The sequence below is a fragment of the Bos javanicus genome, chromosome 11, assembly GCF_032452875.1.
Source record: "Bos javanicus breed banteng chromosome 11, ARS-OSU_banteng_1.0, whole genome shotgun sequence".
NCBI classification, from domain to species: Eukaryota; Metazoa; Chordata; class Mammalia; order Artiodactyla; family Bovidae; genus Bos; species Bos javanicus.
Window position 1 is genome coordinate 92,313,513 of NC_083878.1, and position 13,075 is coordinate 92,326,587.

At 54.2% G+C, this 13,075-nt stretch overlaps 1 protein-coding gene across 12 annotated transcripts in view; it reads left to right on the plus strand.

The window, feature by feature from the left end:
- DAB2IP (DAB2 interacting protein) overlaps nt 1–13,075 on the plus strand; it is a 213,760-nt gene that overhangs the window by 110,085 nt on the left and 90,600 nt on the right. Inside the window, exon 1 of one of the 12 annotated variants that reach the window (XM_061433417.1) lies at nt 12,964–13,049. The exons of the other annotated variants lie outside the window; for them this stretch is intronic. The gene's annotated coding sequence lies outside the window, so the exon portion shown is untranslated. Of the gene's footprint in view, nt 1–12,963; nt 13,050–13,075 lie in introns of those variants that run through there. 12 annotated transcript variants of the gene reach the window in all.

Below are 13,075 nucleotides of genomic sequence, written 5' to 3' on the forward strand. Positions count from 1 at the left end.
ACTTCAAGGAGACCTGGAATCTGCTGCCTCATTCCAAGAGGTGCTGGCTTGGGTGGGATGATGGAGAGGGGAATAAGGACAACCTCTGCCCACCCCCCACCCCTTTATGCCCGGGGGTCCTCCAGAAGTACTTCTAGGACGTCCCTGTAAGGTCCTGCACTTGAGCCTGTTGGGCAACAAGGAGCTGGATAAACTGGTCCCCACTAAGGTGTCAGTGGCTGACTCCCTCTGTCCCTGTGTCAAAGGTTCCTTGCACAAAAGAAGACTTATCAGTTGGATGTTTGAGTCACTCACAGTGGAGTGTCAGGCTCTCTGTGATTGGCAAGTGAGATGCTATTGGGGGGCGTCTTTCTCCCTCTCTTCACCAGGAGCCCCCCTCCTTCCCCTACCTCCTGGGGTCCTCCGTCCTGGGGACATAGTACTGACTCTTCCCATAGGTCTACTTGGGAGGAGTAGGATTTGAATCTTAGCCCCACGGCTTCCCTCTGTGGGATCGCTAATGCCAGGTCTCCAACTCTGAGCCTCTCTTTTTTCATCTGTAAACTGGCACAGGAACCCCTGGCTCTCAGGGCTGCTGTTCAGCCAACAATCTCACACCAAATCGCAGAAAGCCCCGATTGCTGGCAGGCGGGGCTCACCGCCCCCACCCCTTTCCTAGAGCCTCTGGTCCTCCCTGCCCCACGCCTCCTCCTGAAACAACATTGTTCACACAGAGCTCCCAGGCCTCCGCTCTGAGACCAGGAGGTTGAGAGGGGGCAGGGTGCAAGGGTCCCCAAGAGACCAGAGACCAAATTCCCAGGTGGTGAGTACAGATGGAAGGAGTCGGAGGTGTCCGCGCAGGGCACCTTCTGCCCAGTTGGGGGCAGCAGAGGGCAGCGAGTAGCTGCCTGGGCAGTAACTCCCAAAGGAGAGTGGAAGTCTGGGGATGTTTTGTGTGGCCCCCACTTTGGGGCCACGGGGTCCAGCGACGCAGCCTGCGGAGCCTACTGCCAGTTGGACGGAACAGCTCCAAACAGGAGTGCCCGTGGGCAGCTGGGTCTGGCACCGTTGGCTGAGCTGACCGGACTATGTTGACCAGAGAGCTTTAGGACCTGTGAAAGGGGACCTTCATCAGGGACATGGAGAGGGCAAGGTCTGGGGCCCAGGCAGCCTTCCAGCAAGAGGGTCCCATGTGCAGATGGGTGTGCAGTGTGTCTGCGCTGTGGTCACCAGGCTGGACTAATAGACACTCCATCATGGGTGTCCTCTGACAAAGTCTGGTCCACCTGGGTGTGAATCCCAGCTCCTTACTGTCTGCATAAGGAGGGGGGCGTGGTCATAAAGGCTGTTTTACGCAGTCCTCTGGGTCAGGCCTTCCCCTGAGCCCTCACTGGGTATCATCTGATGATACCATGAGGCACATAACACAAATCCCATTTTTTTTTTTAAGTGACAAAACCAAAGCAGACAGAGAGTGAAGGACTTGCTGAAGCTTGCTCAGCTCGTGAGCCTGGACAATGAAGGTCTTGCAGAGCCTGGCCCACAACACACAGCCCAGTCTCTGCCAGCCAGTTTGCTAGTCCTTCCATCTTATAGATGAGAACACTGAGGCTCAGAGAGAGGAGGTGTGCTGTCCCAGGTCACACAGCATATCAGGGATGGAGCTGGCATTTGATCTCATCATGTCCCGCCCGTCTGCAGCTGCTCTGGCCACCCCCTCTACCCCTCCATGTCAGAAGGGACGTGAGCAGGGCAGACACCCTGGGGTGGGAGGAAACTGCTCCCCTCTTCCCACCCCAACATATGGCCCCTGAAAGCCTTCCCCTCTCTTAGGGAACCCAGGAAACTGGGAGTGGGGGGCCAGAGCTCAGATGCCTCCTCCCAACCCCATATAGAAATGAAGTGATTGCCTCTGTCACACCAAGTGGCATTTGGGTTGGATCACAGACATAATTATATCTGAGTCTTCGGGTGGGAATTGTTCCCAAGCCAGGAGGCCCTCTTTGGAAGTGGCGGCAATGACATCTGTTTCCGACACAAGGCCCTGCCGGGGGATGAGTAAGTTTTCTCGTGGAATTGCTTAAGGAACATCTAAAACGAGCCATGATTGTTCCTGCCCCCCTCCAGCGCCATCAATGGCTGCCAGGAGGGGTGATCTGGCTCCCCGCCGGCATTGAGGCCCCCAGGCCTGTCCCAGGGTCCGTGCCTCTATGCAGGCTGGCCCTTCTGCCCATGGTTCCTCCCCATTTCTCTTCCTTGAAAGCTCCTTCCCTCCCCCGTACCCACCCCCACTGTGGTTCCTGCAGGCATCCCCACCCCAGGCTCTCGAACGCAGATGCTGTGGCTTCACCATCCACCAGAGAGAGTGTTGACTTTCTTAAGGGCAGTGGCTATTTCTGATTTCTCTGAGCCCCGGGCACGGGGGCAGGGCCTCACCTGTGGCAGACACCGGAGGGGCTGGTGGGATGAAGATGTGTGAGCGATGAGAGGAGTGAATGCATCCAGTGAGTGAGTGTGGGGTGAGGGGAGTGGGTGAGCTAACAACCCCTGGCTCCTGATGGTCAACTACGTCTCCGAGGCCCAGTGGCCAACCACTTGGAAGGGGATCAGGACAGGCCACCTGGACCACTGCAGTCTTGCCTTGAAATTGACCTTGCCTCTGCTGCATGGGTTCCCATGATCCCTCAAGGGCAGGCGCCCAGGTGTGCCTGGCCTGTAGATGGTAAATCAACCCAGAAAGAGAAATAGCCTATAAAATCCTCTCCCTAAATGGTGCGTTTTGTATCCTGTAGTGAAAAGTGCTTTTAAACGCACTGCTCACTCAGGTGGATTTATGGGGCTGCCCCCTGCTTCTTGCCTCCCCCTCCCGCTGTGTGGCCTTTGGGAGCACCCTGGGGTCCTGGTACTCCCTGGTGGCTTGTGGTCCAGGGAGAAATAGGATAGCTCCTTTCCCTGGCCTTGATGCTCCAGGGCTAGCCCTGGCCAGCAAGGTGCCTGGGAGCGGGGCAGGGTGAGGCCATCTTACCCAACAGAAGCTCCCTATGGCCCAGCAGGGCCTGAACTTCCACCATGAGCATCCTTCCTTCAGCCAAGCTGTTGTCTCCAGAAGGCCCCCCTTGCAAATGGGTCACCAGGGACGGGAAAGATGGCATGCTTAAGCTGGAAAGGGATTTAGAGATCAGCTAGGCCATCTCCTCATTTTACAGATAGGGAAACTGAGTCACAGAGAGGCTAAGTTGCTTGCTTAGAGCCTCATACTGCAGTAATGGAATGATGGAAGGACTTGAGCTCGGGGGCAGACTACCTGGGTGGAACCCAGCTCTGCCACTTCCTGGCTGTGCAATCTTGTGCAAGTAGCTTAACATCTCTGAGCCCCCATTTTATTATCTGCACACTGGGCTATGAGAATTAGGGTAAGTCATGTAAAGCTTTGATATAGTGCCTGAAGCTGCGACAGAGCTTAATAAATGCATCTGGCTTACTCTTATTAATGCATTGGAATAGTTCTTGTTACCGTTAATTACAAGCGGGGTTTTGAATCCAGATTTCTTGTCTCTGCGCATGGTTTTCTTGCTACTCCTGCCAGGAAGCCTCTGTTGAGAGCATTCTCTCACACAGAGCACACAGAGCACAGGACAGAGACATGCTGATGGGGAGAAGCAGTGAGTCACCCCAGGAAGACTGGCCTGGTGCCAGGGCCTCAGTGACGGGGCCGGTAGGGATGCAGAGGGAGAGAGTAGAGAGCCTGCTGCAGGGGTGTGGCTCCCAGAGGGAGCTGGTTTTACTGAAGCCATGTGGCCTCGAGCTGGACTCGCCCTGAGGTCAGGGCTGGCTGAGGGCTTAAAGAGCTGATGAAGTGTATATGGCTGTCCAGATCTCTGGGGTGGGCTCATGGGGCAGTGAGTCACTCCTGGCTGCTCTGGGTTATCACGTTCTTGCTTGAGACGGTAGGAATGAGTGTCTGGTCTCTGGTCACTGACGTCGCTCAGTCCTGGGCACTGGCAGGTACTGGGATGGCCTCTCTGATGTCCTCATTTCCCCCTCCCACCTTCCCAACTGCATACCCCCTCCTCTATACTCTCAGGGTTTCTAAGGGCCCCCCTCGACCTGGGCATCCTCTGTATTGGGGACGGGGTGTGTAACTTGGAGGTCAGAAGACCTGTGATCACGCCAGGGCCTTCGAAGCCAGTCAGACCTGCTGCTGTCCTACCTCAGCTCTGTTGCCTGTACTGGGATTCTGCCTGGAATACCCCTTATATGGCTGCTCTGCCCCCAGATGATCTCAGCAAGCCCAACTGCTGCCTCACCTTCAGTGTTACTATTATGCCCTCAAAAGCTGCCTCCTCCAGCAAGTCCACTCATATTGACCCCAAGTGGACTCCCTTAAAAAGCCTCTCAGAGCACATTCTCTGTCTGCCTTTCTCTTTTTTCTTTTATATCATAAATACTTGTTCATTCATTCAGGAAGTGTATATTGAATACCTGCCAGGTGTCCAGCACTGGGGACCCAGGCCACGATGGCCCCCATAATTCTGTAGGGGAGGGAAGTCTGAAACAGACGTATAACTACAACTGTGATTGGTCTGCAGGGAGATCTTGTTCAATGTGAGGGCATCGGGGAGGCCCCTGAGAAGGCTGAGGAGAAACTGAAAGGTGTGCAGGGCCCACTGGGCAGAGGGGGCCTCTGTTCTGGGCAGTGGCAACAGCCTGTGCCAAGGCCCTGTGGCAGGAGCACCACTGAAGCCCCTGGGATCCGAGCAGGGAGAGATCCTGAGGGGCCTCGGGCCTCACCAGGCAGCTAGGCCTTCACCCCAGGAGCCCTGGGGAACTGTGGAAGGAAGTGCAGCTGGTCCGCAGCATGATCTCATCTGTTTTTCGAAGGGTACCTCTGGATGCTCTTGGAGAATGAACAGGGGGAGGGTGGCAGGGTTGGAGGCGGCCAAAGCAGCCAGGAGGCTCCTGTGGGTGCCTAGGAATGGCCTGGGCCACCTCTCCAGCTGGACGGAGGGGCCTTTGAGGGCAGAGAGCCAGCTTTTATTGGGGTGCAGGGAAGTGGACCAGCCCCCTTCTCCATCACAGGAGCTCTGGGTCCTAGAGATTGCTCTGTGAGCTGCTGCCCTCTGTTTCCTTCTGGCTAATCGCTGGGCTGGCCCCTGGGAGCTGAACAAAGTCTGAGCAATAAAAACAACGACAGTGACAGTCTGATGACAGGAGCTAATATTTCTGCCATGTGCCGGGAAATGGGCTGAGTTCTTTCCATGCATGATCCCATTGACTCATTCCAACAACCTGTGGGGTGGCTACTATCTTTCCCATTCTACAGAAGAGGAAATATGCTAGGGCAGTGAGGTCACTGGCCTAGGGCCCACGATGTTAACTGGGGGAACACGCTGCTACCATGCCTCTTGGGGGAGGGGGAGGGAAAGTACTTGCGTTTCACCCAGGGATTCCTTAGCCCTAAACAGCTGTGTCATGGCGGTGTTTCAGGTGCGGTGATGGACAGAGGGAGAGATGTTTGGGGCAGGGGTCTCCAGCTCTGGGTAGGGGTGTCATCCTGTAGAACAACCTGCCAGGCCTCAAGGCACCCAGAAACCATACGTTCAGGGAACCGTGAAGGCAGTTATCAGGGTGCGAGAGAAGCAAGTAGGTCGTCCTCAGAGACCGGCACAAAATGATACCCGCCTGATTGTGGAGACCGCTACAAGGAGCCAGTTTCTCCCCTCGGGCCCAAGGTCTGGGCTCCTGGCTCTTTGTGCTTACCTGGCCACCCTCGTGAGTGCATGTGGGCTGGTGGGTTTGGCCTGGGTGTCAGTGTAACTCTACGCGTGCCTGATGACAGCTGAGCATGTGTGTCAATGTGTGAGCCTGTCCCAGTATATTTGTATGTTTACTTGTGTGTTTCATGGTAGTGTGTATTTGTGTGTGTGTTGGTTGGTGTGCACATGCATTTGTGTGTATATCTGGTGGTGTCGGGGAGACCTGTTCTGTTCATACATGCATTTCTTTGTGACCATGTTCCCCACCATATGCTCTGTGCATGTCCTTAAACTTGGGTGTGTTTCTGGCCCTGGGTATTTCTCCTGGGCTTCCCTGGTAGCTCAGACGGTAAAGAATCCACCTTCCATGCGGGAGACCTGGGTTGGGAAGATCTCCTGGAGAAGGGAACAACTACCCACTCCAGTATTCTTGCCTGGAGAATTCCATGGACAGGGGAGCCTGGCGGGCTACAATCTCCATGGGGTCGCAAAGAGTCGGACATGACTGGGCGACTGAGCATGGCATGTTTCTCTGGGAGAACATGTTTGAGTATAGTTATCCAGACACTGTTTTTTTTTTTTAATATTTATTTATTTATTTGACTATGTCGGGTCTTCATTGCCCCCCAGCATACGGGATCTTAGTTCCTCAACCAGGGATTGAACCTGTGTCCCCTGTATTGCAAGGTGGATTCTCAACCACTGGACCACCAGGGAAGTCCCTCTGGGCAATTTAATGCAAGAGTGATCCTTGAGTGTCAGGCTCCAGTCCCCTCCTGGTTCTCACGGCCCTCGAATTGGTTCTCTTTGGCTGACTTGAGTAGACTGCTTTCTCTGGGTAGGGTGGAATGTGGAGGACTTATGTTCAAAGGAGCACTGGCACGGGCTTAGGGAGGGTTCTATGGGCACAGGGTGGCCTGTGAGTAGGTGGCCACCGGGAAGGCACTAACTTGATCCTGCCTTAAAATTCCTCTCTGCTTTCACCTGTCACAGTGTCTGACATTCCCCCATTACTGAGTCATTCCCCAACTGGGACCCTCTTTGATGGTGTGTAGTTCCCAGGGGTCAGAGAAGGCGATGGCACCCCACTCCAGTCCTCTTGCCTGGAAAATCCCATGGACAGAGGAGCCTCGTAGGATACAGTCCATGGGGTCGAAAAGAGTCGGACACGGCTGAGCGACTTCACTTTCACTTTTCACTTTCATGCATTGGAGAAGGAAATGGCAACCCACTCCAGTGTTCTTGCCTGGAGAATCCCAGGGACGGGGAGCCTGGTGGGCTGCCATCTCTGGGGTCGCACAGAGTCGGACACGACTGAAGCAACTTAGCAGCAGCAGCAGCAGCAGTTCCCAGGGGAGGCGGCCAGGAAGGCCTGGCAGCTTGCTGAGGGCAGAGCCCCCAGATCCAGGAAAGAGGGCAGGAGGAATTGTGCATCTGAAGGATTGGGGCAAAGCCACAGAATTTGCTGGCGCTGCTAGTGCCAAGCATGGGAGAGCCCAGCTGTGGAAGGCAGCTGCTCTAGCTTCAGAGAATCGTCAAATGTCAGCTCTAGAAAGGAGCATGGTGATCACCCAACCCAGGCCCTCGTAGTACAGATGGGAAGACTGAGGCCTGGAAAGAGGAAACCCAGGGAGCTGGACGGTTCTGAAGCATGCTGATGTTGCAAGAGCACTGGGCAAGGAGAAAGGGGAACCTCGGTTGGACCATGGTTCTGCCACTGCCCTGCTCGGTGACTCTGGGAAAGTCCCCCTGCTCTCTGGGTCTCAGGTGACTCTCTGTGTCATGTGGGCGTTGGCCTGGCTGCCAGCTGTGGGCCCTCCTGGCTGTCTCCCTCTTATCTTGGAAGCAGAACTTCTTAACCACCCCCGCCCCTCCCTGGAGCCTGTAGTCGGGTGGAGAGAGTGAGGTGCTCCTTTCAGCCTGCCAGAGCATCAGGTCTGCCTGCCAGCCTCCGGGAGCATGTCTCCTCATCTGGGGCACAGAGAGATGGCAATGTCTAGGTGGAATTGTCCCCTCCCTTTCCTGTTTAGGAGAGTTTTTGGCATTTGCACAGAGCCTCAGAAAGAAATGGAGAGACCTGCCTGTTCAGATGGCCTCCTCCTTTGAAGGATCTCTGTTTGATATGGCCACAAGGGAGAAGCTGGGCGTGGGCTAGGGGACACCATGGGCTTCTGCCTCCATCCTGAGCACTGTCGCAGGTCAGGCCCACCCACCCATTGGCAGTGACTCGGAGTTGGTTTGTTAAAGGGGAGAAGGTGATGAAAGCTTACCTTCAGGATGCAGGACCAAATAGATGATGAAGTCAGGGGCTGCTCGAGCACCTACTATGTGCTATGCGTGGTGCTGAGTGCTTTACATTCAGGTGAGAAGTGGGCTGAGAGTCCAGTGGTGACCCGTGACTCCCAGGTGCCCAAGCGCTGTTGCTGGAATGCAAACCCATATACCACCCCCCCACCCCCGCCCTGCCAGATGCTGCCTTCTGGGTGGGGATGGATGCACCCATGAGGATGGGAGTGGGCGAGGCTCCCCTCTCTGAACCTCCAGATCCTCACCTGTGAGCCGCAGGTGACAGCCCTGCACTCAGGGAGAAGCCCACCTTCCCTCCTTTCCTCCCTTTCCCAGGCCCAGCATAGTGCCTTGGGTGTAGGGAGGAGGGGCTGAGCAGTCAACTTGTTCTGGCCTTTGACACTTGAGTGTGTGTGTGTGTGTGTGTGTAGCATGCATTTATGTGTAAGGGAATCCCTGCCCTGCACTCCTAGAGGCTAGATCTTTCCTGATTACTGTCCCAGCTCATCCACCTAACAGCTCTGCTACTCTCTGCAAGCAGCTTAAATTCTCTGAGCCTCTGCTTCCCCACTTGAAAACCCCAAACTTCCTGAATTCTGAAGCACATGTCCTCACGAAGATTCCCCATCAGAGGCATCTGGCCCTCCTAGGATCGCCTCCCCGGGATCCAGACAGGTTGTGTGAGTGCCCCGGGCAGAGAGACTTGGCAAAGCAGGAGCTCCATAACTGGTAACTGTATCATCATCATCACCATCACGTGGAATTGATTGAAATGGTGAACAAAGAAATCCTGTGTCTGGAATTCTGAAAGACCTTTGAGAAGGTCTCCCGGAACTTCCTGGAGAAATGGGGTGCAGCGTAGGGGGACAGAGAACTGGAGTGTCAGAAATAGGGATGGGAGAGCAGCTAAGAACTCAGGTCCTGCCAGCCAGAGACCCCACGGGCCTGTCTGTCCTCCACTCCGGACTTTCTTGCCCTTTGGTCATTGACATGGATGGAAGCCCAAGGGGCTTGGAACATTGACGTGGATCAGTGGGAGGGTGGATGTCCACATAGACAGTGAGTTGTCACAGAGATGGGCAGAGGCTTTGAGGGCTGTCCACACCCAGTCACCAAAGGGTTGGGGGTAGTGACACCAGACAGCAGCTCGTGCTAAAGCCCCTGGGGCCATGGCTGACCTAAGCGCAAGGGAACAGGGCTGTGTTAGCAGAGGCAGAGCACCCCATCTGGGGAGGGGGCAGGCTTGGTCCCCGCAGACTGGGCAGGCACCTCGCTGAGCTTTAGACATCAGACCCTGGGCGAGTGAATGAAAGCTGAGGCCTCCACCGGAGCAGCCCCGCCCGGCCGGGCACTTTGAACCTTCAGAGTCTCTGTGAGGTTGCTTTAGAAGAAAGCGCGTGTTTAAAAGAGTTCAAAACTACCAAACCGAGCCATATTCTGTGTCTGCAGGATAATTCTGCAAGCACGTTCATTCATTCACTGGGCATGACACCAGCCCTGTCCTTGCTGTCACGTTGCTTTTAAGCTCCTCAGAGAGCCTAGACGGACTCCCGCCTGGGGTGGTCACATACCTTCTCAGGGCAAAAACTGATGGTTGTATCAGAGCCAGCCTAGGGAATAATGATAATAAACCTGGCAACTACTGTGTTTAGTTGCTTAGTATTTACCATTTTACTGACGATAACTTATCTCATTTAATCTTTTCCATGACCCTACAAGCAGGGTTTCCCAGGTGGCGTTAGTGGTAAAGAACCCATTTGCCAATGCAGGAGACATAATAGATGGGGGTCTGATCCCTGGGTTGGGAAGATCCCCTGGAGGAGGGTATGGTAACCCACTCCAATATTCTTGCCTGGAGAATCCCATGGATGGAGGAGCCTAGCGGGCTATAGTCCATGGAGTCACAAAGAGTCAGACACATCTGAAGCAACTTAGCACGAATAGAGTAGGTATCATCCTTAACCCATTTCACAGGTAGGAACACTGAGGCTCAGAGAGGTCCAGTTATTTGCCCACGGCTTATTTGAACTCGGACTGGAACACAAGTGCTATGATAGGACTTCAGCTGGCCTGAGGGATGTGATCAGCTGGGCTAGAATATGTAGTCAGAGATGGCCTCCTGGAGAGGTAGATAAACCCAGGCCCTGGGGGTGTGAAAGGCTGGGGGCAGATTTTTGTCTGTCCTACTTCATCCTCCCTGCAGGCCCCACACATTTCTCAGAGAGGTGAGGGGCCTTGCGCAGCATCTTGCAGCCAGCGGTCTCTGGAGCTGGATTTGAACCCTATTTGTGGGCCTCTGGCTCCCAGCGCTCACCCGTTGGATACTGTTAGTGCAGTGAGTTTCGAGTACCCTTTTTTACTGAAAGAAGGGCTGTGATTTGCCTACTGCCTCTCACTAAAGATCGACTTGGCTCTAGAACAAGATTTTCTGATTTGAAGACCAGTCAGTCCCTCTTTCTGAGTTCAAGCCTGCAGCTGCTTCCAGAAATCATGTCTTGGGGCCTGCCCGTGAAAGGACGAGAAAAGGTCATCTCTCTTCATCCAGGGCTGGTGGGGAGCCACCCTTGTCCCTTCACCCCATGCAGGAGGTCAGTAGGCAAGCTGTGAGGCTGGACAGGGCAGGGAACTGGAGGCCAGAGTCTTTGATTACCCTTGCTGTGTGACCTTGGGAAAGACCCTTCCCCTCTCTGGGCCTTATTCACCCTTATAATACAGTCTTTTGGATCTGAGTCCCCTTGCAGCTGGGGCCTTCTGGGATGATGAGCATTTGTTCAACCTGCCATATGTAGAGCCCTGAGCTGGGTCCTCAGGGGGATTCAAGGTCCTCCAGGGTGGACATGTGTGGTGAGGTGGGGCTTAATGGGGGACTTCTCCATTCCCCTGAACAGTCACCCTCCCAGTGAATCTGAGCTCCCTGTCCTCTTCTTATTCTATATACTGCTCACCTCATAGTGTTCATGGTCTTGGTCATTGTGTCTAGCATGCAGTAGGCTCTTGACAGTGGTGAAATGAGTGAATGTTAGAGTTTGAGTCCGCAAGGTTATGATCAGTTTGGGTGGGTGCCGGGGGGTACATTCAGAATAGACTTCAAAGATGACAAGTAATGCTTACCAGATGAGTATTAAGGGTAACCTTGATGGGTGAGGGTGGAAAGACAAAGTGATATGTGTCCCATTCAACCTCCTAGAAGGAAGAAAACTTTTTTTAAAACTCAGGAATAGGACAGAACTGTCTATATTGCTACATGATGAGCTACATAAAGTGTGAAACATGCTCCATGGTTCTTTGTACCACAAGAGTGTAAAAACTGTAAAATTTTCATCAGGGTGGAGAATGAAAACCAAGAAAAACTATAAATAAGCCCATTGGCAGAACTTGCCTGATGACAACACCTGCGAGAGAACACCTCCAAGTTAGCCAGGTACTTCCCCCTCCTCCGACACCTGGCAAGAGGCCAAGGTTGGGAGAGGCAAGAGCTTATTTGGAGGTGCAAGTCCCTGCTTTGTTGCTGTGTCTCCCAGAAAGCATGCTGTTCCCCTGGCCTGCCACCATTTGTGATACGTCTGCATCATGCCTTGTACTGTCTGTGGGTCACCCCTCTGGAAGAGGGTCCCTCACCCTCTAGTTGTTGAACTGCAGGTGATTAGAGTACCTTGATGGGTAATACCAGACTGTAGAGGTGAGAGGCATTTGGACACCACTACCTGGGAAGGCCTAAATAAGATGGCATTTCAGCTGCGCCTTGAAGGATACGCAGAATTTTGACATGTGGCTACAGGAACTGGTCTTCTATGAACGGGAGAGATTGAGAAGGAGGGGAAAGTAGGGGCAGAAAGATCAGAAAAGGGTAAGCTTGAAGAAAGTGGGCAGAGGAGGGGGGTCCCATGGACATTAGGCAGGCCTGGAAGCTGTGTGTCCTTGGGTGAGTCGTTTTACCTCTCTGAGCAAGGTTTCTTCATTTGCAGAAAGGGATGTTACTCTGTCATTTCTCTTTGTGTGTGTGACCTGAGATGATGTGTGTAATCAACATTTGTCCTCATCACATCTAAGGTGCTAGGGTCAGGAAGATGGCCAGACCCAGCAAGGGCGTGGCCGACAGTAAATGTCCAACTCTCTCTCCAAACCAGAGAGAGCTGCCAAGCCTACCCTTTATTGTGTGATGGATGAAATGTGGTGTTCAGATTGTGTACAACGTTAACTTCTAAATGAGTTAATATCCCATTCCCTCTGTCCTTATATCACCTGGAAGTGAGGCTGGGGTAGGTGAGTCCCCAAAATCCCTACTGGACAACCTGACTCACAGGGAATCCCTCTTCCTTCAGTTTTCCCCTCCCTCCCTGCCTGAAGGTGCCAAGTCCAGAACACCCCAGGCTGTGGCCACTTCAGCCCCCAATCTACCCCATCACCTCTAAAGGGAACTCTGGTTCAACCTGCTGTACTGCTTGCTGTCTCCTCCCTGTCTCTATTAGACCTGGAGCTCTGGGGCTGGGCTCAGCTTAGGCTCAGGTCTCAGAGTCCAGCGCAGCCTGGTAGATGTATGAATGGCTACATGAGGAGCCCGGCTGAGATCTGCCATACTCCTCCCAGGAGCTGAACCACCCACCCCCACCCACCACTGCCCTGAGTCACGAATGGGCTAAGCAGCAGTCCCTCTAGAGAAGGTCCAGCCTCCCCCGAGAGGTGGCTCCAAATCTTGAAACCCGCAGTGTGGATACTCAGCAAACCCTTCAGCTCCTCCCTGAGCTAGATACTAGGTCACCCTGTCCCTAGGGGGGTTGCCCCTGCTGGGGTACAATGGTTCCAGGCAAAGGGGCCCCAAGGACCTGTGACAGTCACCTGCGAAAGGAAAGACGCCCGGGTTAGGGGTCCAGGTGACCAGGAGCTGCGCTGGCCGGCTGTTCCCCAGAGGACCCGACGCCTGCTCGTGGAGAGCCTTAGTTTCCCCCATCTGTACCAACAAGACTTAGAAGATTCACCTTTACCGGTGGAGGCAATCCCGGACCGGGACGGGGGCGTGGCCTCCTCCAGGTGGGTGGGGGGTGTGACCTCGTTAC